The 26,296-nt window shown below is 41.7% G+C and overlaps 1 protein-coding gene across 5 annotated transcripts in view; it reads right to left on the bottom strand.

The window, feature by feature from the left end:
* Positions 1-26,296, bottom strand: part of LOC111865235 (sodium-coupled monocarboxylate transporter 1) — a 380,779-nt gene that overhangs the window by 111,577 nt on the left and 242,906 nt on the right. For 4 of the 5 annotated variants that reach the window (XR_004513107.1, XM_023853126.2, XM_033751735.1 and 1 more), the window contains one exon: positions 4,809-4,874. The gene's annotated coding sequence lies outside the window, so the exon portion shown is untranslated. Of the gene's footprint in view, positions 1-4,725; positions 4,789-4,808; positions 4,875-26,296 lie in introns of those variants that run through there. The other variant, XM_033751740.1, reaches the window with a different exon arrangement.

Here is a 26,296-nt window from a genome sequence, read left to right as displayed (position 1 = left end):
TCCTATCCAATGGGTACCGGGGGGTAAAGCGGCCGGAGCGTGAAGCTAACCACTCACTTCCAACTAGTACTGAGGTCAGGAAAATGTGGATCTATATATCCATTCCCTTATGGCGTAATGTTTAATTAGTTAAGCACAGGGATAAGTATACCTTTACCTTTTACCATATTTTGTGCAACAGTATTTGTTTTGTAAAGAAATCAATGAAATCCGTTTTAAATTTTTAAGAAGGATAAGAAGAAAGCATGTCACAAAAAGAAGAAATGTGAAAAGTAATTCACTGTTTTAACGGAGAAGGTAGGGAAGGAGATGAGGGCATGAAAAGGGCGCCGGTAAGTAAGACCAGGGTCAGGGATGAAGATAAGAAACAACATTATTTCCTGTTTTATTTCAACGGGCTCTTCTGATATTAGCGAACAGTGAATTTGAGTGGATTATATATAAATTGAGGTCAGGAACAATTTTACGGCTTGTTAATAATGTTCACTCTATAATGCGTTTGGTTCCGTGTCTTATACTAATTGTTACAGGCGGAGCTGTGTTTATCTACACGTATTTGTACGGAAGACAACAGCATTGTAGGGGAACACACGGCACTGAGTAGAACGCTAGTGTAACAAAAACGCAGAAAAAGAGCCAACCACATATAAACGTAAGAAAACACAATTTACGAGTTCATGCCGTGGAAAATTACGCTCCATTGGTCTTACACAACTATTCCTTTATTATAGGAATACATTACTTAAGCCACAAGGACACCACTGCAAGCAAAAAGGGTTAAATCCGGTAATTGTAATATATGAAAGAAAAACGATACACAAATTCATCAGTTGATCTCAAAGCGAACTTGAATATTATATGAAACTGAATCATCTTTAGGACATGCGAAATTAATTACGTTAAATTTGTCTGTCGTAGATGGGTGTTACTATTGCTACAGATTCACAAGTTATTAATAATACACGATATCTCATTCCCTTTGTGTTGAGGAGAATATTTGGACCGAAGAAGGATGAAGTGACAGGAGGTTGGAGAAAACTGCATAATGAGGAGCTTCATAACTTGTACGCTTCTCCAAGTATAATTAGAATGATCAAGTCAAGGATGATGAGGTGGGCAGGGTATGTAGCACGAATGGGGGAGACGAGGAATACGTATAGGATATTGGTGGGAAGGCCAGAAGGAAAGAGACCACAGGGAAGACCAAGGCGTAGGTGGGTGGACAATATTAGAATGGATAGAGATATAGGATGGGATGGTATGGATTTGATAGATCTGGCTCAGGATAGAGACCAGTGGATGGCTCTTGTGAACACGGTAATGAACCTTCGGGTTCCATAAGATGCTGGGAAATTCTTGACTATTTGCAGAATTGGCGGCTCCTCCAGAAGGGCTCAGCTCCATGAATAAGTAAGTAAGTATCTCATTCCCTTTACTATTGAACTTGATTTTATTACACATTAATGTTTTTCTTCCTTTTATTATCAACTGGAGTCAGCATTATGGCTGGCAAACTGGTAGTGCCAAGTAAAGGGGACATACGACAATCGATTCCTGCGACCGAAAGTCCCACTCTTCACATCGCCTCTCCTAATCAGGGTTTGGGAATTAATGAATTAAAGTAAATTAATTAATCTTTGGACACCAAAGATATATAGTATCATTTACTTAACTGAGGACAGTTAAATGAGCATAATCGAACGGGATGGCTCGGTGGGTGTATGACAGGCTACGGGCTGGACGCCCGACGTCCGCTTCCCAGCATGGACAAAGACTCTTTCTTCTCCACACCGGCTAGAGAGGCTCTGGGACCCACACAGCCTCCTATGGAATGGATATCGGGGGCTTTCTCCTCGAGGGTAAAGCGGCTGGGACGTGAAGCTCACCACTCACCTCCACCTAGTGCCGAGGTCTGGAATACGGCAGCTATACTTCCGGTAGGTAGGTCGAAGCAACACTGGACATATCCTGTATATGGTTATGAAATATTATACGTTAATAGTTCTAAGAAAATTATGTAAATTTCCTTCCGATTGTTTCTCCACAAAGTAGACCATCAAAAGACCTAAATACACTTTCTGACATGACGTAATTTACCACTGCAGACAAGCACGTGGAATTTGGTGCGGATATAAGTCGACAGATTTTCCTGGTGTGTACGGTGATTGAAATAGGACTGTTATCAAATACTAAGATTTCTTGTGATTGATATTACCGGCATGTGGTTCAGTCATGAAATAGAAAGCAGCAGGTGCCTTAATTTTTTCTCCTCGTCATGATCCTGTAACCTTGAAAAGGACACAACGAATGTTATGTTATTTTGTATACGTACTGTCTGAACTGCTCGAAGAGGTCCTGAATGCGAGTGCTTGTACGAAAGACAGGTTGACGGAGGTTAAGATAAACTTCTTTCAAACTTAACTTCGCAAAAACATACAATGCAATCCGATTAGTAGATAATTTATACTATTTTTGGTACAAGTAGTCTACGCTACAAGGCGCGAATAAAAGCGCAACTCAAAATTTAGATATTTTAAGTGTGACTGGACGTTAAATAATTTGCAATAACTTATTGTGACGTATATACCCATTGTTAGGCAACAACTCGGGAAACACATTCCCGCCAAGCGTAAGCGCGCGACAGCAGGTCGTCTATTGCTAGGCAACGGCGCACTAAACACGCCTCGTCAACAATACATCCTGTTTTCCGTGGTGTCCGTGCCGAGAGGTTATAAATAGACACTCAGAAGACGCGACTAAGGAGATGATCCGTAAGTGTGTGTGTGTCTTTCTTTTTTTTCTCTCTCTCTCTCTCTCTCTCTCTCTCGTCTCAATTCTGAGACAGTAAAATATGGTCGCGAGTCCCAAGGGACTCGGACCCGAGAAAGACTGCGCTGGCAAGAGCCAGCAGCATATAAAANCGGCAGAGAGGACGCCCCACAAAAGCAAGACCGTAAATGTCAAACAGTAATAAATATCTGGCCATGAGCCCCAGATGGGGCTCGACACCAAGACGTACTGACTGACTGACCGTCAGTCGCAATGTGACTTCGACGCAACTAAGTGAGACCGACTGAGTGGAAGTTTACAGAGTCAGTCAGTCTAGGACAGATGCCCGTGTGGAGGTGGGGTCGAATACCTCCACCGTGACCCTACGAGTTGTAAGAGGCGACGAAAAGGGAAGTCTCAAATCTGAGACAGTAAAATATGGTCGCGAGTCCCAAGGGACTCGGACCCGAGAAAGACTGCGCTGGCAAGAGCCAGCAGCATATAAAAGACAGACCCGTCCTCTCGTCAGAGAGGGCGCCCCACAAAAACAAGACCGTAAATGCCAAACAGTAACAAATATCTGGTCATGAGCCCCACCCGGGGCTCGACACCAAGACAGACAGACAGACTGACCGTCAGTCGCAATGTGACTTTGACTTTGACGCGACTAAGTAGAGGACAGTAGTCGAGTCGAGAATAGATTCGAGTTTGAAGCACCAGCCTGCCGGGGTATGAGCTTAGGAGTAGAGGAATTGAATTCAATTGAGTCTTCGGAATTGGCAACTGCAGAATAATGACAAGAAAGGAACTAGACTATGAGAATAAAACTTCATGTGTGATTTGAAGTGACAGCGAGACTGTGATAAATCCGTTGCTAGGATACGACTAGTGAAGACTGAGATCCCTAGTGCGTAACTGTGAACTGGACAGCGTGTAGAATAGCGACAGCGCTGTATTGCCTGTAGACCCGAACTGTGTGAATGTTAAGGTGCAATAAATCCAATCCGAAACCTGGTCTATCGTCACCCCTACAAGTGACTATACAATAAACTAAAAAATAAATTATAAGCTTTAGCAGAAGTGAGTAGGGACTGTTTGGTCACTAAATATTGCTGACTAGGCGCTGGTTGACCTGTGTTCCATTCCCGGCAGGGGACGGCATTTTCCTCTTCAGTCACGCTCCAACACGGCCTATCAATCCTTCTATTTTGTGAGTATCGGAGCGAAATCGGTTGGAACGTGAAGGTGATCATTCAAGCTTATGTACTGCTTAGGTTAAGAAGGTTACATCCACTTCCCCCTGCATGTCTTCCTTTCGGTGCTTAGGCATTGCGGAAGCTCCAATTTTATACTTTCAATATATTATTAAAATGCCGGGCCGAAAAGGGGTCAACTAACACAAGAACATTAAATAGTTCATTTCCATGCTATCAATATATGAGAAGAATGTCGTCTTCTGGGATGTGGCACCGTGAACCGACGTTTCGGAGGAACGTATCGCCTCCATTTGCATGCTAGAAAAATCCGCGAGCGAAGAACCAGCATGAACAGGTGGCTGAAGATGGAAGCGATCGAAACATCGGTTCACACAAGATCACACGGCGCCACATTCTTCATAGCCACGGCCGTGAAGACCTCAAATCTTACATGATATAGGACTTCTGCTACATTCTGCTCTTATCAGACACTTCCCTCAGCTAACACCGACTATACATAACTTCAGCCCCTGAAGCAGATTTCTTATTCCAAGTTAGTCATTTCTCTGCACTGGCCTTGATGCTGAATCATTAGTTGATAAATAAGACAGACTGAGATTAACAACGTAAGTAATATCACTTTAGGCTACTCGGATATTTTCAATATAGCATGAAGGAGCTAATGACTTAATTGCTGGATGGAATGAAGTTCCTTTTCATAAGAACCGTAAATATCCTTGAGATACGAAGCAAATAGTACCTTCAGATGCCCTCTGGGAAACATCTCTAGAGACAGCTTCAACTAATCGTTAATAAACGGAACCTGAGAATTGTGCTACTTACGTGACCCATGGATGACGCTGGGACGGGACACATTTAGGTAGTACGTGCCTTCCGTTAGATTTCATGCTGAAATTAAATGAAATGTGAGTTATTTAAAGAAACAAACACTGAACAGAACTAAAAAAGACAATCATCATATACACCTCCATTTTAAGAGCTAAACTTAGGTAGGAATTAAATTATATTCGTGCAGAAATTATTTAGCCTGTACCAGAATATTCTTTTTAATAAACTCAGTTGTTAAACTTAGGAACAAGCCATAATCCGCTACACTTATGACCACTCACACCGGTCAACTGGTCAACCAGCCTCCTAAAGTAACTGATATGTATTCAGTTATTACGCAACCAGAAGCTCCTTCACGGAGTTAAGATAAGACTGCCACAGAAATAACCCAAATTATATCGAGACAGTATGTACTTGTACATCCCGCCATAATGGACGGGAAAGTTAAATATGGTAGAGAATAAACTGATTGCGTGTTTCGATTTTCCTATTAAGAAGCTGATACATCAGAGCAGTCCCTGAGGTAGGGATATAATTCAAATATGAAGATGGTGAAACATCTGCTATTCGTATTTTGTTTCCTTAACATAGTTTTCACTGAACCAAGGAATCTACCATGAATTAAATGAGGGAGTTCGGTTAGAGGATTTTGTAGTTTGTAGGCTTAATTTACACCATAGAAGTGGTTTTCATATTGTAACGTGAACATTTCTGAGTGTTTAATTCATCATAAACTCAGATTCGAATAGAGGCCCCAATGTAAATGTCTCTCTGTACAATTCGTGTTCTGTACTTCGAAGCTTCTCATTCGTCAGGTGACGCTCGCCGAATAACTAAAATCATATCGACGGCATTGCTTCCCTTGTTTTACTAAGGACTCGGTCAGTCAAGAAATCGCCCTATATTATGGAACCTGAATAACCTTTATCGTGATTACAAGACACTGTACAGGCCTGAGACCACGAGTGATTCAGTATGAGAATGTTAGACATTGTGCTCTGCCTGAAGCAAATCTGATACATACAGCGTTTCGGAACACGACTGTATTCCCTTCTTCAGGCGACACGTTGACATTTCTCTGGTATATTTGTTATTACTCTTTACTTCAGTACAAATGGTGTTGGACAATGTCAAACATGCGTGTTTTGAATCCCTGTCACGCATCTTGAGAGAACTTGTGTCCATAAATGACGGGAAATTGCCCAACCAACTGCGCAACAATTACCTCCTTAAGGAAGGTTCTGCAGCACTGAGTACTAATTGACAAGCAAGGAAGCAGCGACGGTGATGCTATCTCAGTTTGGAACAGAGCACCAACAGTAGAGAGCCAACTACATTGGAGTCTCAATTCGAATTTATATTTCAATTTAATTTAAAAATCAACAGTATTTAAAGCGAGGGTGTCGACACTACTTCTATGGTCTGTCAGACCTACGCGTTACAAAATGGCCTAACATAATTCAGCGATCGAATCCGTGGTTGAATGGGAACGTGGATCAGGAAAGGAAATGTAACCGTTCTTTTGACATCTTCATATCTGAGGCTCGAAACCAGGTCTTCTTAAACATTAGGTTAGACAACCAGTGGCCTAAAGTAGGAAGAAGGGCCAACTCCATAAAGGCCGTGTAAATAAAACATACCTCAGACAATATGCAATAAATAAAATAATAGTGTTCAAAAAGGGACGCCACTGGTTCACGACCTGGGCCAGATGGTGTGTTTGAAAATCACACCCTTTTTCTTTAAGAGCTATTCTATATTTTCCCATCCACCCCTAGGTTTCACAAGTGGGCTCTTCTTTTCTGGATTTCCAATTATAATTTTGTATGCGTTTCTCATCTCTCCCATATGCTTCGCCAATCCCACCCAAGGGTCTCAGAAACTGCTGCACACTAAGTTTGGTCAAGTAATGCATTTTACTGTTATAGTAATCCATAATGTTGGTATAGGTAAATTAATTCCTCTATGTGAGATTAATTAATATATAAGAGTCACGCATTATCTAATAACTTTGAAATTTCTCAAAATTATGTTAGCTGTTCAATCGCTCTTTCTTCGGGGTATGGTCCTTTCTGTGTTTGAACAAATTAATTAACCTCACATCAGATTTTCGTTAACGACAAATTAACAGGTAAATTATCTTATTCATTTTTACTTCTGAATACACTCCAATGTATAACCACAGTCTTAAATGCAACACTTACTGTCTTCAGTCACATATCTTATTACAACATGTTTACATTGTTGTAGTAATTGTGGTACACATCCTGCATACCGGATCTTCCCTTCCTACATTATTGTTGCTGGTTCACCTTGTCCTGAATACGCTGTTATAATATTCATAATAAAATTCACTGTTTCGAGCAATGGTCCCATGCCCAAACCACAATATCTAGGACAACACATGGTGGATTAATCTCAACTGCTTCTTCAAAATATCCCCGGTTACTATCCGTATACAGAGGCAGGATCCAATTATCATACCATGCCGTAAAGATAAGGAACCCCCTTAACATGTATGTGGCTGCGCCATTTAGAAATTGATCTATAATAGGTTATAAAAACGAGAGATACGCCATTCTTGTTTATAAAAGGTACAACGGAGAATGACGATATTTTTTCATTTTATATTTACGTAGATGGAAAATCTTTTCCCAAACGAAAATAACTTACAATGCTTTGGGCGTGTCCAGAGATGACTGAGCTAATGTTTGAAGACCCTCACACCGTCACTAAAGGCTATCAAGGTTAACTGACTGCAAAAGAACCATTTTAACACAAAATACTTTCGAACAAAATTAGCTAATCTGTTTTGCATTACTCTTGTATCAGCTGCAACGTATTGTAAAGCACTGTGTTACATTTCCACGTACAGAAGCGTTGAATGCGATATCCTGTTCACGTTACAAGTGTGGCCCCAGACGAATAGAAAAGGCAAAACGGGTGGAGAGATGTACTGTAATGGGTACACACATGTTACAAACATGATCGTTACTGTGAAGAAAGTCGTCTTTTGGGTTTTGGCGCCGTGTATTCTTCGTTTTGGCTGACGTTTCGGAGGAACGTCAGCCAAAACGAAGAATACACGGCGCCAAAACCCAGAAGACGACTTCCTTCATAGTCATCGCCGTGAAAACCTCAAAACTTACAATATACACAATATTTCAACTGTAAAACTGAAGGGTAGAAAGCACTTGTTAGGTATAGCTGCAGATTTGAGATATTAGCATGGACATTACACAGACTGCTGTAAGAATATGGACTGCGTTCTTCAAATATAATGAACTACAAGAGTTTCACTTAATATCAGGCCATGAAATTTATAGCCAGTTCAGCTTATTATTAAAGCGGACTTTAAGAGGACCGGCGGAAGGCTATGGATTAGATTAATCTAACATAACATGTCACAAAAGTTCCATGAAATGTAAGGACATAAAATTTATTGCCAATTCAGCTCTGAGGAAACACGCCGCCAAAACCCCTTCTCGTATCCGTTATGTTTCATCCTCTAAATTTCTAGCCAAACAAGATTTTCTTGCTCTTAAGGAGGATGGCTCATCCCGGATTTCAGCCATATACCGGCTCAGTATCTTGCCAATCCTCGTCACTTTCTGTTTACAATACTTCCCCGTTCGCTTCAACGCTGTTTAATTCTGTATAATCTCTGCACTAGAGTATTGTGAAGAAAACAGTCTTCTGGGATGTGGCGCCGTGTAGATATTGTGTTAACCGACGTTTCGGAGTAACGTATCGCCTCCATCTTCAGGGTAGAATAAAAAAGAAAATCCGGGAGCAAGGAACCAGTGTGAGCAGGTGCTAACAAACTAATGTCGAGTCGACTACCCTGAAGATGGAGGAGATACGTTTTTCCGAAACGTCGGTTAACACAATATCTACACGGCACCATATCCCAGAAGACTGCTTTCCTCACAATCACCGCCGTGAAAACCTCAAATCTTACATACTCCAAGTATTATTCAAGACCAAGAACTGTACGGGCGTGGATCGTGAAAATACACCTCAGCATCTCGCCAATGAGCGCTTTTGTTGCTACAATGCTGTACATCCAGGTCTCACTAAGTACTACAGTAGCAGAATCCTTGAAGGTGTGAAATATCAGTGAACGTCTCTGCCAACTTTTACAAATGTGGATACGCATAAACACACTCCTTCGTCATTAAGATTAACACACCGAACATCCCAGATGAGTAAATAATGCTCCTGAATTGTATCAGATTCCGAAACTTGCACGAAGTCTTGGTTTTCTGACTTCGGTTTCTGAGTGTCCCTTAGTTCCTCCAGGCAAATTCTTCAGTAGTATTCTATTCAATTACAGTTTCCCTCCACATATTTTCACGGTCATAATCTTCCTAAGAATCTACAATAAATACAGTTAAAAACGTCGTTAAACGATCTAAAAATAATGAAGATCGGCTTATCGCAAGTGTCTTATGTTTATAAAGCGAAATTACTATTCGCAGAAATGGCTCTCATTTGCATTAAGGAGACTCGCAAGCAACTTTATTTTTTCTAATTTAACCACAAACTATTTCGTTGCAATCTATATACTTGCCTTAAAATATCTTGTCAAGTCATGCTATTTCGGCATATTAACATTTCGTTTACGTATCATGCAAATTAAATTGCGGAACACTAAAGAAAGCAATAGGTCTCCCGCCATTTCTACTGGCATACAATGGCTGTTTTCATTCATTTAGTCCTCGCCTCTTCGCCATACTTTTGTCAGCAACACAGTTTGTAGGAACAATTCAAGAAAAATTCACAAGTATGTAGAAAGCAAAGTTGTCGCTCAAGCAGTTAGTCGCTGGCTTCCCACCGCGGCGGCCCGGGTTTGGTCCCGGGTCTGTTCAAGTGGGATTTGTGGTGGACAAAGCGCGGCTGGGGCGGGTTTTCTCCAAGTACTTCGGTTTTCCTTATCAATCTTCATTCCACCTAATTCTCCATCATAATCACCTGGGGCAGGCTACAATAAACCAATCAGTTGGACTCCACCCCCCACTAAGCGAGCAAAAAAAAAAAAAAGAAGGAGCAAAGTTGTCCCGATGCTCAATTAAGCATCTGCCACGAAGAGATATTCAAGGGAAGACAATGCTCCATTTAAATGCTCTTAATCCTGGTACTAGACGGAGACGTTCAGCTTCACGCTTCGGCAACCAAATGCAAGGCTAGTGGGCAAGTCCCGTGGCCGATCTGGACAGGGCGACGGAACCTTGCTGAAAATCGAACCCCTGTCATCCAGTTCGTGGCCGGTCAGTATGTGACTCAGCAGTGCCGGCACATGCCAAATACTACGTCGTGCCCTTTCGAAAGATCAGTATCGCTGTGTCCTCCGACACTTCTCTCGGGTTCCAATAACCAAACCCATGGCGAGGGGAAGGAAAAAAACTGCGCAGTTGAAAATTTCAGTAATCGGAAACTGGAAATGAACAAGGGAAACCATGGCGACTGTTCGCAGTGATTCATGCTGATAGTCCTGACTGAAGCGATCGTCTTTCCTTGAGCACCTGTCCGAAGTTGCTGAGATAGACTCTTCAAGTAATCCATGATTACTCCCACCAGAAGCATTCCCATTCAGAAATCACAGAGCTTCAGTAGCCGATGCAGCATCGTATAACAGACACAATACAAATAATGCACTAATTGCAGTTAATACATTATCTCCACTATTAAAATTTAAAGCAAAATAATTGTATGGTTATTTGTAGTCTATTTTCCTTGTTCTGAAAAAATAAAAGCAGTCTTCAGAGATAACGGTTGTTCTATGTGAGTGTGTGTTTACATATCTGTATTTGTAGCGCCAGTTAACAATTTTTGAACATCTAAACTTAACACATAAAATTCTGTATGTATATCATGCCACCTGTGGTCACCTCAACGGCGTACTTCACTAATTCCAAAACTGTTACTTCACAAATTGTTGAGGCAATAACTTTAATATTACTTGAATGTCCTAACCGACTGTCACAAAAAGTCGTGTGTATATGATGTAACTTGGGGCCATCTCAAGGCATATGTCATAAATCTCTTCCATCAGCCAGCAACACTGAAACTGTAGCCTCTCAAATTGTTCAGGTAAAGACCTTGGTAATGCTTGAATGCTTAGATCAATCTCATGAGATTTATTTATTTATTCAATTAATAACATATTGTAGCGTGTAGACTGACTGCTTCTCGTCGAAACTGGGCTTTTATAACCTTGGCCGCTGTTAGGCAACGAACCCTTTGTTATAACCATGGAGACTCCTCTTAGAACTACAATGGAGCAATTGTTGTCTCCTCTGTAACGGTCTATTCTAGCGTTTCCATAGCAGTGACTCTTCTGGATTGCAAACACGTTACAATATTTATAATCTACTCTCGATAATATGGAGTAATAAGTAAATTTAAGCAAATGGAAAAACTACCACATTATCACTTTTCCTGGATAGTCGCTTTCCAAAAACAGAGATACCATGTATGCGACCAGAAGACAAGGAAGAAGACGTAAGAAGTTGCTGGATGACCTTGGGGACAGAAGAGGATATTTTAATTGAAGGAGAAAGCTTGAGATCGCATTAAGTGGAGGAACTGTTTTGGAAGAGACTGTGGACCTGTCGTCTGACAGATTACTGATGAATGAATGAATGAATGAATGAATGAATGAATGAATGAATGAAGTAAATTTGATCTAAGTACGTGTCTTGAGTAGAGAAGTCTTCCACTGACGATACCCTGAGAGGCCCTGTAGAGGAATGGTGATGGTTTTAATCTTCGTCATCTGCGTGTTGTAGTAGGCCAGACGGCCAATGTCTCCTTAATCTTCTTGCGTTTGGTCGGTTGCTGATTTCTGCAAATAGTTTGTTACTGTGTCCGAGTATGCTTTGATGGTAGAGTGTTGACAATCTATGTATTTCTTCTATGACAAATGGGATTTGCAGATCATTGTGGATAGTAAAGTTGGAGACATACCACTTAATGAGCGCAAGAATTTGGATTGAAGTCTTTTGAATTATGGTTGTGTTTGATGGTTTTGTACAGCCCCATAGTTGTGTGCCACGTGTCCATATAGATTTTATTATGCACTTATATAGGAGAAGTCTGTATCATGAGATGTGGTACGCATATGACGCCTACTCAGCCCATCTCAACGGCGAACTTAAAAAAATTCCTCTCATTAATAAATAATACCAACACTGAAACCTCTCAACCTGTATTTTTTCAGANACTTAAAAAAATTCCTCTCATTAATAAATAATACCAACACTGAAACCTGTATTTTTTCACCGACTTCATTACCAATACCTACCATAACTGTTTCTGCTTTTCGCATCATATGCTTAAATTGCAGTGGAAAGTAAGTGAGCGTTTAGCTCTTCCCAGAACTTCTTATTTACTTAGTGCTTAACTACTTCATTCTGGGGTCATGTAACGACGCTATTTAAAATTAATATGTCGTCTAACTTGAATACTGGAATAACTGTATGAAGGATGAAGTGGGATACATGTGGAAAAGTTATTTTTTCACGTTGTATTACATCATCACTTACAAGGAAGAACCTCCATCTAGTGTCGAGTTCAAGAATGGTGGAGGTATACCTTCACTCCCCCATATGTCTTCATGGCAAAAACAAACTAAACAAACTCCGTGGCCTGTAGTCCGCAAGCGAACGAACCGACCGAGCGACCATCGCTTGTCGGCGAAGTTAGTGCCAACTTTTGCGGATAGAGGGTGCCACGTGGTCAGCGCAACGGTTCCCCACGACCGTTAATCTCGGGTTTCTAGACCGGAGCCGCTATTTTCTTGAAACAGCTCCTCAATTATCCTCACGAGGCTGAGTGGACCCCGTTCCAGACACACTACTTCTCAGAAAATCTGTTAGCGTCGGGAATCGAACCCGGGACCTCTGATCTGTAGCCAGGAACTCTTACCACTAGGCCACAGAGGCGGTCTTGTCTTCATGGCATAGTTCTTTAATTAATTAATCACATGTATAACTTTACCTTTACCTTACATAGAAGAACTGAGGAAAATAATGGAAGACCTTTGTCAGAGCGATATCCGGTCCGAGGTTCTCAGACTGGACATCCTGAGAACGAAGCAGGGTACTAACCACTGGACCGAGACACTCGAGATATTTCCTTTTTTTCCAGTCTACTATCTAAATTAAAAAATAAAAATCTGAAGGTCAGGCAGACAATCCATTTTCCAATTCAAAGGTCCTTTAAATGAAAACCCTAATACACAATTTGGTTCAACTACTCCTTATCGAAAACATGAAACAAAATACAATTGTGCCACATACTACCTTTAAGGAGTATTATTCCGGGAAGAGTGAAGGAAAGCTTCCATATTGGAATTGTAAAAACTGCAGATAAATAAATCTGTTAAGCTAAAACAGCCCCAAAACGACATTTGTGTTTAATATACAAGTTCCTTAAACTGCTGCTCCTACATGTAACTTTAAACTGACTTGAAATTCACACAGCATTAAGAGGAGTTCTATGTTACATGCAAGTACTCTAAAGTCTCAACATTACAGTTGATTAAGTAGAACTGAAGTTCGTATGGTATGAAGGTACATTGAGAGTGTGAAGACATGGAGAAAATGTTTTTCTTGAGTCTAAGAATCGTGCCATAAAAACGGAGAAGGAGGAGGTGACCGGCCTAATCTGAACTAGATGAAAGAAAGTGAACATGTTCATGCTCAGACTAATATTACCAAATGAAGGAGACCCGTGTTCGATTACCACGTCAAGTGAAGTTTGGTAAACGGCAGACCCAGTCCAGAAGTATGGCGAATTAGAATTTATATCGAAACACTGTTGTCTGGCCCTAGATTGTGGATGGTTGAGGTCTAAATATTCGGAAGGCTGTTCAGACCCAGTAAGTTTGGGACTGAGTAAGAGGACAAACAACAAACATCATTTTTATATAAGTTCTAGCACAACTGTCCCCATAGAACAGCACTTTAGAAGTGGAGATTTTTCAACGATCAATATATTCGTTAGGTTTTGCCGAATCAGATAATGCAGTTCTATATTCATACTGTCCCACCACTGGTCCCCGTTCTGAGTCACGTGTCATCCTCATCAGATGTATTCAAATGGCGCCAACCTATTAATGACTACGCTCCCCAGATTTTCTCCACTTCAGGGTTTCCGACTAAATGTTTGTTAAGCATTTGCCAATTTTCTTCTAGTAAAAGTAAAGTAAAGCTATCCCTGTACCAGGCCGTGAAGGCCCATAGGGTTGTGAAACGTTGAGGGTCCCACATTATCTAGACAATCGGCTCAAAGATGGCGGTAAGGTTGTCAGCCTTACGCGCCGGCCACGCTTTACTCCCCAGGAAGATTCCTTGTATTTATTTCTGTTAAAGGCTGAGTCGAACCCAGGGTCATAGTGCGGCTGGAAGAATTAGGTCAGTTAAAAAAATCAATGACCTCATCGGGACTTGAACCCGTGACCTTCCGGCTTGTAGCATAGCCCCAACCTCCTATTATTTCTTCCCTCTTTGAGAATGCCAAGGACCCTGAGAGCTATACCAGCGGTAGGGTAGCTACCGGCAGGGCCTCCTTTGCTGGACAGGTCAAAGGGTAGGCATCAGACGAAGAGAGACACCAAAAACCAAAAACCAAAAACTGATGCCGGAAGCAGCGTCATCAGTAGCGACTTGAAGCACAGAGTAAATGATGCTCGAGATGGTCCTAGTTCATATAGCAACAGGCGTGACCAGAGTGGTTTGAACGGCTGTTGTACTGCGATGTGGAAAGCAAATGGAAAAACTACCACATTATCACTTTTCCTGGATAGTCTCTTTCCAAAAACATAGATACCATGTATGCGAGATGTTTCCGCTGGAGACAAAACAAACCGGAGGGGCGGATAGAAGTGTCCAGAAGACGAGGAAGAAGACTGAAGATGTTGGATGACCTTGGGGACAGAAGAGGATATTTTAATTGAAGGAGAAAGTTTGAGATTGCATTAAGTGGAGGAACTGTTTTGGAAGAGACTGTGGACCTGTCGTCTGACAGATTACTGAGGAATGAATGAATATCCTAATATTGTTTTCGGCAACCTGCTTTCCAGCATCCTGAATCTATGTATATTCTTCCTTTAATCCTAAACACCAACGTTTCTTCCCATAAGAACCAGCTAAGACCATAAAAAGGTAAAGCTATCCTTGTAACGGGACTAGAGGCTTCCACATTCTCTCAAGACAATCGACTCACGGATGGCGGTGAGGTTGTCAGCCTTGCGCGCCAGCCTCCCTTTACCTCCCAGGAAGATCCCAGCTAATACGCAAGATTTATTTATTCTGATTTTTTGGTTTGCAACTATTAGGCGGGAACATAAAAGATTTCTGAACTGGACGGCAGTAAGCATTTTCCAAATTTAATTATTAACTTTTCCTTTAATATCTTTTGATTGTTACCGTCGTTCCCAAACTTTGCCACTTTTCCGAAGATTACAACTGCTGTTAGCGGAAGCGGCTACTTAGTTTTACCTTGAGTTTGCTTCTGGATCAGTCTCCTCGCTATCGTCTGATAAAACTGCGGCAATCTTCTTTACGTTTATTTTTCTTTCGCCCAATAAAGTGTTATCATAGGCACAGATCATGGATATAAAAATTGTGTGCCATAAGCTTTCTTGGTGTCTATAAATAGCGATTCATTCATTATAATCCCACATTTTATCCAGAATCTGACGAATGCAGAATACCTTATCAGTAGTTGATTTACTGCGTTGAAATCAACACAGATAAAATGTATTAACTCAAAGAGAATGAGATTGAGATCCCTTACAAAACGTGTAGATAGAAACAATACATTGGTTCCAAAACCTACACCGAATAAAAGGACACTTACGTTGAACAAGGGTTAGTTAGTTATTTAGAGAGGGTGGGTTTCCCCATGCACCGCGACCAGTTTGATCTATTGTGCTTCCCTCTATGATATTCTACCAGTCTCTTTACCCTACCGATAAATGGTGCGTACCATCAGTTCCGCCGAGCAAGCGAGTTCGGCCACTTGCTTAGCGGTGTCTATAATGCTTCCCCCATCTATCAGAGGTCTTAGAGACTATTGTTGGGCGGGAAACGTCCTGGAATTTGGCTCAGTGATCCCCTTTGGGGATATGAGGTTCTTTTACGTGCCGTAAAGTTACGACACGGGACACAGAGCTTAAAAGAAATTTTCCGCCCTTAAAAATTCGACGACCTCCGCCGGGTATTTGAACCCGTGTACCACGAGTCATGAGCTGGGAACGTTACCTCTAGACTACGGAGGCCGCTTGAACAAGGGTTAAGCGAGACAATAATATCATAGCGAGGCCTCGAATATACCCATTACAATATGTTATTTATTGTTTATTTAACAACGCTGTCAGCAGCTCTGATTGTGCACAGTCCAATCCTTGGGTGAATAATGAAATGGGAAGGGGAGGAGGGTTGAAACAAAGTATTTGTGGTACAGCATGAGCTACTAAACCGGCATTTGCATGGAATGCATGAGGAAGAAATTGAACATGCAGAGTACTGGTCTCCGGACCTAGATCTGATCCAAGATCTTTCGAGTAGGAAGTACGAGTTCTACTCGCTTGATAGGGAGGTTTGGTGTAATTATGTGAGCTATATTTAAATGGCGCAGAATAATTCACAATGACAGGACCTTATGGTCATTTGCGATGAACCGTCAGATCCACAATGAGGACTTGAGTAGCTGAATAATTATCATGAGATGAAGGAGAGTACCGCGTCGCGCGATTATGAGTGTCTGTGAAGGAAATGAATCATAAACTCTTTACGACATGCGCATAAGACGGTCAGAACTTCCTGCATGGAAAATGAGTATGATTACTGGCACGAATGTCTCTAGCTGCAAGTCTGTATTAGACCAATCTTGCACACTGCATGTTTTTGTTCCCTGCAGGCCATGTTCAGCAATTGTGGAAGGAAGTGAGTTATAACCGCTTTCTCAGTTACACTGTTGATTCAATTGGTCCTACAAAATCTCAGTAGATGATATAGAAAAAAAAAGTAAAGGTATCCCTGTAACAGGCCGTGGAGGCCCATAGCGTTGTGAGATGTTGAGGTTCCCACATTTTCTTGAAAATCGGCTCATAGATGGCGGTAAGGTTGTCAACCCTACGCGCCGGGTGCCCTTTACCACCACAGGAAGATTCTTGGTACTCATTTCTGTTAGAGGCTGAGTCGATCCTAGGGCCATTGTGCGGCTAGAATGATTAGGTCAATTGAAAAAACTCCAATGACCCCACTGGAATTTGAACCCGCGACCTTCCGGCTTATAGCATAGTGCCTCAACCAACTACGCTACCGCGTGCTCCCAGATGATACAGCAAGGTTAAATAAAATAATCTTATTGCACAAAAGTGTGAAATTCATTGTCTTGTGCTGGAAACGAGACTATTTGCACAAACTGACCAAGAAACTCTATAATTGTAGAACTGTAGGGTTCAACACAATTAGATATGGCCCTGAATAAGCTCCACTCAGCATCCAGTCGCACATCAAATTGCAGAACCAGAGGGTTCAACACAATTAGATATGGCCCTGAATAAGCTCCACTCAGCATCCAGTCGCACATCAAATTGCAGAACCATAGGGTTCAACACAATTAGATATGGCCCTGAGTAAGCTCCACTCTGCATCCAGTCGCACATCAAATTGCAGAACCAGAGGGTTCAACACAATTAGATATGGCCCTGAGTAAGCTCCACTCTGCATCCAGTCGCACATCAAATTGCAGAACCAGAGGGTTCAACACAATTAGATATGGCCCTGAGTAAACTCCACTCAGCATCCAGTCGCACAATCTGTTTTACTGAGATTCGTCTTCATGTTATGCGCACATTTTCTTAGGCTTCCAAGTGACTGCTTTTCGAGAATATTGTCCATCAAATTTCAGCACGCAATTCTTGTCTCCTCGTTAGATTTGTATATCGCATACGTTGCAATCATCTTGCTTTCACGACCCTAAAAACAGGCCTAATAGATAAACAGTAGAAATAACCAAATTCGTGTTTATAATTATTTACGAGCTTAATACTCATCAGACGCTTATTTTTTTTAGGTCCAAATATCTTGCATGTTCTACCGGAGAAAGAGGCCATACATTAAAAAGGAAAACTGGTGTGTAATTACCCGGCAGAAGACCAGGATCAGTGTTGTTTTCTCAACTCACGTTTACTATCTTCCAAAATACCCGGTGATCCGTTTCGTTATGGACACAAGTGAAAATGAAAACAAAGCAGTAAATTCTCGATCGCTCGTTTCTTGCAACTAGAAAAAAAAATCCGTGACCTGTAGTCCCCAAGTGAACTTAACCGACCGAGCGACCGCCGCTTGTCAGCGAACTCTGTGGTCTAGTGGTCAGAGTTCTTGGCTACAAATCCAGAGGTCCCGGATTTGATTCCCGGCGCTACCAGATTTTCTGAGAAGTAGTGGGTCTGGAACCGGGTCCACTCAGCCTCGTAATGATAATTGAGGAGCTATTTCAAGGAAATAGCGGCTCCGGTCTAGAAAACCGAAATTAACAGCCGTGGGGATCCGTTGCGCTGACCACGTGACACCCTCTATCCGCAAAAAGTTTCTTGCAACTCAGTAAATTAAAAGTGTGGGAGTTTGCTATGCGATGTTCACTGCGTGTGTGTGGCTTGAGATTCGTGGGAAATTTAAAAATAGCGGTGAGTGCTCAGCAGGAAAACTGTGTGTCCTGTGGTAAGGAAAATTTTACAGTGTAACAGTCCTGTAGCAGAGTTTCGCAGCCTTTAACAAGAGTAAAACGTCCCCATTTAAGATTATACAATGAAGTGGTCTGGCCCATTTCAAGATATGCGATACAAGACTAAATCACACGCAGGTGGACGCAGACATTGGCCGGAGCAGAAGCTGCTCTTCATATTGCGATGACGAGCCTGAGGCGACTGTTCAAGTGAGTGTAGTATCAGCGCACTGTCTGGTGGTACTTAGGAGAGTTCCCGTATCTTAAGCAGCGATATCAGGCATTATACGCGTACGAGGCCATCCAGCCCATTATGAACTTTATCATGTCCCCAAAGATACTCACGTTGAAGAACAAATTTCCCATTACTGAAGACTGCATGTGTAAAATATTAACTAAATCCGTGGCTTTAGTCCGCAAGCGAAATATATCGACCGAGAGACCGCCGCTTGTCGGCGAAGCTAGTGCCAACTTTAGAGAATAGGGGGTGTCGCGTGGTCTGCGCAACGAATCCCCACGGCCGTTAATTTCGATTTTCTAGATCGGAACCGCTATTTCCTTGAAACAACTCCTCAGTTATCCTCACGACGCTGAGTGGACCTCGTTCCCGACCTACTACAACTCAGAAAATCTGGTAGCATCGGGAATCGAACACGGGACCTCTGGATCTGTAGCCAGGAACTCTGACCACTAGACCACAGAGGCGGTCGTCAAATATTAAGCAATAAAAGTTAATATTTCACAGGGATTTATTTTATCCGCAATTAAACAGATCACCCTGTTTATTAGATAGGCCCTAATGTATATATAAGCAAGGAAGGTGGCTCAGGTGGTAACGCTGCCGACACGTATTGGGGAGGTGCACGTTCTGAATCTCGACCGAGACGCTGATTATCCTTACTTATCCTTACGTCAGTCGCTCCAGGTAAATACTGAGGTAACTTACATTAGGCCACTATCGCTTTCGTACAGATTCCTTTCAACTTATCCTTCGATATTACTCTTACTCACAGCATCGTTAAAGAAATTAGAAATAAAACCGAATGCAATGAAGAGAACTACCTGGAACGTAAAGCTATGTAATTTGTTTTAAGTTGTGTAAGATTTGAGGCTTTCACGGCGGTGACTATGAAGAAAGCAGTCTTCNCCAAATCCCAGAAAACTGCTTTCTTCATTGGTATAAGTTCATCGACGTACTGCCGTACCTTTTAGAGTGCTTGCCGCTTCTTCTTGCTGGGCTTATTCTTCGACACTGAAGATGGAGGCATTGCGTTTCTCCGAAACGTATGTATACTACCAAATTACACGGGGTTAAATCTCTAGTCGTGAGTCTCAAGGGGCTTGGTGCGAAGAAGAACAGATTGGAGGTAAACCGGTAGTCGTAAAATAACTCTGACTCTGAGAGTCAGTTGAGTGAAGTGGTTGGTGAGTGAGTCAGTCGAAAGTTGCTGTAGCTGAGGCCCCGGTTAGTTCGGGAACACAAGAGGAAGGGGAACGTCCGCTCTTGGCAGAAGACTGGTGAAGACACAGCAGGCTGAGAGGACTTAAGTGCATGCTCTAGTGAACTGTAAAGTGTGTGAATTAGTGAATCTGTTATAATTACTTGTAGTCACGGATATGTAACAGCTTAATTAATCCATTTTTCCCCTTGGCACTACAGCCCCAGTGGGCCTAGGCCTACCTCCATGAACTTCTCCGTTCACTAATTAATCCAATTACCAATCCAAAACCCGTCTACAGTCACTATGTTATGTGACAGTGCGTTATAATTAACATGTTTTTGTTCAGCAGTTCTAACTTCATGTTCCCTTGTGTTCAATTATCACTTCTATAGCGACTGTTACTTTACCTATCCATTGGTGGAGAACAATGGACGATTGAAATGGGCTTTTGTTATCTATGCGAGGCCATGAAATTTCATAGCCGTTAACAGACTGATACAATTCACAGAAAGCTTCGAAACTCTTGCTAGATGGCGAGGTTATGGAATTCCATCCTTTGTGTATTCAAGTACTGGGAGTTAATAGTAGGTACTAACAACTAACTCACCAACTAACTTACTAACTAACTGGGTGCATTCTGTGGTTTGAGCACGGGGTTTAGCAGACGAGAGTAGGGTGAGAGGCGAGTATCTGGCGTCTTGAAAAGAGATCCTTTGGCCAAGGGAGTGAACACAAAACAGAAAACAGAAAATCCGAGCCTTCAGTGAAGTGAAGGTTGGGCGCAGGGCTAACAACCGTTCTTCGTAAAAAAAACTGAATGTTCAGAAACTCAAAGAATTATGGCGGACATAACGAAGGAAGCGACCCTGGAAACTAAAAGGGCCAAAAGCCAGAGGAAGATGGCGGTGAATGAGTTCTGAATGTGAATAAAATAAAGTGACCTACATTAGTCTTCCAAAAAGATCATCTGTAAAATCAACGTTAAATTATATTTGCAGTAAGCAGCATTATTTCAGTGTGGGATACCTCTCCTCCCCCTCCTCCGCGTTCATCAAATCAAAAATGTTGAAACATGATGGTCATTCTTCTCCTACTGATAGCATATAAATAAGTTCAACCATGAGTAATTTGTACTTGTTTAATAAGTCGTTATGGGAATAAGTACAAATATCCACTTTCTTTCAAATGCTCACAGCTATATGTGAAAACCAGCAGGAATTACAACCAAAAATGATACAATCCGGAAGGTCGCGGGTTCAAGTCCCGATGAGGTCGTTGGATTTTTTTCAATTGACCTAATCCTTCCAGCCGCATTATGGCTCTGGGGTTGACTCAGCCTCTAACAGAAATGAGTACCAGGAATTAATTAAATAATTTTCCTGGGGAGTAAAGCGCGGCCGGCGCGTAAGACTGACAACCTTACCGCCATCTTTGAGCCGATTGTCTAAATAATGTGGGACCCTCAACTTCTCACAACCCTATGGGCCTTCACGGCCAGGTACAGGGACAACTTTACTTTTTTTTTTAATGATACAAGTTAGTCGCACATTTCTGTGCAGGATTTCAAATACATACAGACATATTCGAAATGCTTGAAAGTTGTTCAAATTTCTATACCGGCGGCTCGTGTCTTGGCTTGCTTTGAGATACTACTACCGTACAATGAACACCAGTCAGGTGACTTGGTACTCCTGCCCAGACTCGAGCCGGAATGATGGACAAGTCCAGCAGGTACGAGTACATAAATACGGTATGACAGACAGGAGCTATCCTTAATCTAATCTCGGAGTGATATGTAGGGCATCCTCTGTATAGGTTACTCTCTTTCGCTTTATTCTAGTGCATTTCGATTGTATTTATATCCTCAAAGTTTACTGGGCAGTCACAATATTCCTCTTCTTGTTCTACAGAATACGTTGTTTAGGGCCTGTAAAAAATTCAAAATTCCTTTCTTCAGCGTTTCTTTGGTGTCTTTTCCTTTGTCGTGTAAATTTATAATTCCCCGTTTCCTGGAATCCATCCACTACATCTGCGCTTTTCCTTAACTGGTTACGTAAAAGCGTGCACTTTCCATTCTGTCGCAATGCAGCTCATAGAGCAGCACAAACGTGTCCCTCTCCCACAGACATGTACCCACACATTCAAAACGTATTTCAGAAAGATTTAATGCTGCAGACTAACCGACACTTCTATTCCCTCCTGTTCGGAATCGTATATCGAGTTGTCTATGTCTGTCTGCTTTAGTATACTTCAGTTCTTAACATTGTATTGCGAGAACTGATCAACATTCGTAAAACTGCATGAATGAATGAACGAATGAATGAATGTATGAATGGCGTAAGGGTAGGCCACAATAATCCAGCCCTTGCACGGCAACCATCAGTGATCTATTGTGTTTCACATTTTGATTAACCTTTTATCAATCCTACACTTGGAATGAAATGTATGACTTTATTTATGGGATCGTCATAACAGTCACTTGGTTACATAAAGTACTGGCCCATGTGGCGAAATTCTAAATAAATTATAACCTCACAATCACATAAGATATGTGTAGCTGATTCATCTTATACCAGGCACATTTGCAAGTGGAATCATCTGTCAATCCCAGTTTGAAAAGGTGTCCTTTCAGGCGACAGTGTCCTGTAAATAGTCCTACCACCGGTCTTAATTGGCCTCTGTTTAACTTCAACACATCCTTCGTTCTAGCAGAGGACCCTAGTATAAGTCCCTTTCCCTGTTTAAGCCCAGTTGTATGTGTGCGCGCGCGCGCGTGCGTGCGCAAGCTAGTTCAAGTCCTATAAACGGATGTTCAGACCCTGTTCTGGCCAGCTGATCTACGGTTTCATTCCCAGCAGTACCCTCATGACCTGGCAAATATATCAGTTAAATTCTGTTACCTTTGGCCAGATGTACGAGGGATTGAGTGCAGCCCCAGACCAGTTTTGAGGTGATCTTGTATTTGCCAAGTGCTTTAATTGCAGCTTGACTATTTGACAGAATATATATATATGTTTCTGTTTTATAGTTCCTATCGAGATTCTCAACTGCGCATGCCTTAATGGCATACACTTCTGCCTGGAATACTGTTGTGTACTGCCCAAGGCTAAAACTAAGTTTCTGCCTTGTACCTTGGCAATGCACCCCAGCTCCAGTGCCTTGGTCTTGCAGCCATTTGTGTACCATATTAGTCCCCCCTTTTCTGTCGGGGGGTTGAAACCCCTTTTTCTATTCACTTCTATCAATGAATCTGATAGTGAAGAGTTTACCGTAGACATGTCTCGGTATCATTTTATCAGGCCCCATCTGTAGGATGGGTTCTTTTTCCTCGTCCTGAGTCATGTATGCATGTCCAAACCATTCGTACTTGGGTTTCCATTGATCATTGCAACATAATCTGTAATTTCCTGCCTTGGCCTCAGCTTCCACCTGCAGGTGTACTGGAGGGAGTCCAAGGAGGTCTTCCATTGCAGCTGTTTCGAGCTATTCAAATTGTTCCTGTAATCGTGAAACTTCATGCTTTTCCAGACCACAAAATTGTTAACTTCGACTTCTTAGAATCAAGAATACCAATAAATCAACTGCGCTGTGTTGTCGTATTGCAACAGAACCAAAAATGGATGGGGTGCAAGGTATTTCAGTCGGTGTAGAGATTAGGCTTCGGGCTGGATTTTTATCTTCTCCATAAGGTCCAGACCAGCTTTGGAGCCCGCTCAGCCTCATATACAGTGAGTACCGTGGGCTATTCCCGCTGGGGTAAACCTCCAGGGGCCTGACGCTGACCACTCACCTCCATCTAGTGCCGAGTTTAAGTATTGTGGAGCTGTTTCTCCACTCCCACATACGTCTTCATGGAGTGGTGATTGATTAATTAATTAAGACCAGTGATAATTGTTTTTAGTTTCTTGGGGGTGGAATGAGACAGTCCACTTGACATGTCGGCCACTGTTAGGCCTACTGTACCAGTCCCGACTGATGATGATGATGATGTGTGTGTGTGTGTGAAGCAGTCGGTGGAATAAGAACTGGCAGGGGAAATCGAAGTATTCGGGGAAAACTTGCCCCAGCACCACTTTGTCCACCACAAAACTCACATGACCTGACCTGGGCTCGAACCCGGACCGCCGCGGTGGGAAGATGGCGACTAACCGCCTGAGCTATGGCACGACCTAAGGCCGGGATAACTACAGCCTTATCTATCAACACCAGAATAATGTTTCTAACTTGACATGTTTTTAAAATGTTCAGTTTTTATTGTGTTGACTGTCTATGAAAATTGGAAATTGAAACATGGTGAATGCGCGAAATATTGTTTAATAAATAACCGGGACTTGACAAGTAAAATTTTTGCTGTGACGTATTATAAACACATGTACAATTTGTATATGCTTATATGCTTGTGTCCTGTATCAGTAGACTGCAATAAGCACAAAATTTCATAACCTGGTCTCAGGTGTTCAAAAAGCTGTAATGAACCTGGCAGAGGTTGTCCAGTGATTGAGGTTAGCTCTTTCTAAGGGACCCAACAGAGTAGGTGTCTCATTCCCCTCACCTGAGGACGGAAACAGATCCAGTTCCGAAACGTTGTGTATTCTAGCTTCTAGAATACCGGACAGTGGACGAAGCCCTAAAACCCAGTAATTCTGACAAAATTATAATTTCGTCTGCGGTTCTGTATAGTTGTGAAACTTGGCCTCGGACGTTAAGGGAGGAAGAGAGGCTGAGTGTGTTGAGGAGAATATTTATACCTTAGAGAGATGAAGTGACAGGAGGTTGGAGAAAACTTCATAATGAGGAGTTTCATAATTTGTACTTTTCGCCAAATATAAGCAGAATGACCATGTTAAGGAGAATGAGATGAGCAAGGCATATAGCACGAATGGGAGAGAGAAGAATGTATATATGATATTAGTGGCAAAGCCAGAAGGAAAGAGAATTTTAGGAAGACCGAAACCTAGGTGGGTGGCTAATATTAAAAGGGATCTTAGAGAGGTAGGGTGGGGATATATGGACTGGATTGATTTGGTTCTGAATAGGAACCAGTAGAGGGGCTCTTGCGAACACGATAATGAACATTCGGGTTCAATGAAATTTTGGGAAGTTGTTGAGTAGCTGCAAAACTAGTGGATACTCAAGAAGGGTTCAGTTCCATGAAGTCAGCGAGTCAGTCAATTGGTTATTGAGTCTGACAATGCATGCGGCGAGATATTCTGAATTTCAATGCCAACAGGAATGTTAGCAGTGAACTACATTCTGATCAGCAAGTTTACAGAAGCATTGTTCAACCTCATAAAAGCGACATAAGAGCGCTAACAACTATTAGTATGAATCACTTACAATAAAAGAGACAGGCTTGTGCCACCAGCTCCAACATAGAAAACGGAAGTAATCTATTTCATCCAATGCTATTTCTTTCTTTCTTTCTCTCTTTTTTGGACTCCGCAGCAAAACAGACAGAGAATTTACAATTTACCCAACATAAAACAAAAAATTATTCAAGGTCTGTGCAATCATCCGTGACACTCACATAATTGTTCTTGTTTCCGTGGCTTGCCTAATTCTACCACATTTAAGTGGACATTCAAGTTGTCACCTTTACACCTTATTGTCATAAGATCATTGACATCTTAATGGGAAATCGTTAAAGTAGAAACTTCGTCAGAAACGTAAGATTTGAGGTTGTCTTCTACCCTGAAGATGGAGGCGATACGTTCCTCCGAAACGTCGGTTAACACATCTACACGGTACCAGATCCAAGAAGACTGCTTTCTTCTTGGTCAGAAATGATTAACAAGTACTTAGGATTTCTGGAAATTATACCCCCTTTTTGTTAATTCAGTATACTTGAAAGAATTTCTCCTCTAAATTTGACTTGGTTCATTCTGGTTCGTCACACTAGTAATGGTATTAAAGATTATTAACGCCGTCCAGTGTGAGTAATACATTTTTTCTTCTTTTTGTAACCTTCCATCCTTTACATGTTTCGGTCAGAGCGGCCATCTTCAGAAGGACATGTCAATACATGCGGAAACTACTATTACAATGTCACTGGCTATTATCAGTTCATAGAGACACTATTATTACAATGTCATGAATATAAAATATAAATAATATATATATTTATAAATAAATAAATGTGTATATACTCGTATTTATATAAATAAATATATAAAATTGAATTTGTTAATTTTCTTTTAAAGAGAAGCAGCATAAAGGACACGAACCAAACTGGTTCTAGATTTTAACAAAGTTTTAAACCATACTTGTAAATAGACTAATTATAATAATTTATAAATATTT

Source organism: Cryptotermes secundus, unplaced genomic scaffold, assembly GCF_002891405.2.
Source record: "Cryptotermes secundus unplaced genomic scaffold, Csec_1.0 scaffold614, whole genome shotgun sequence".
NCBI lineage: Eukaryota > Metazoa > Arthropoda > Insecta > Blattodea > Kalotermitidae > Cryptotermes > Cryptotermes secundus.
This window is presented reverse-complemented; position numbering and strand designations above follow the sequence as displayed.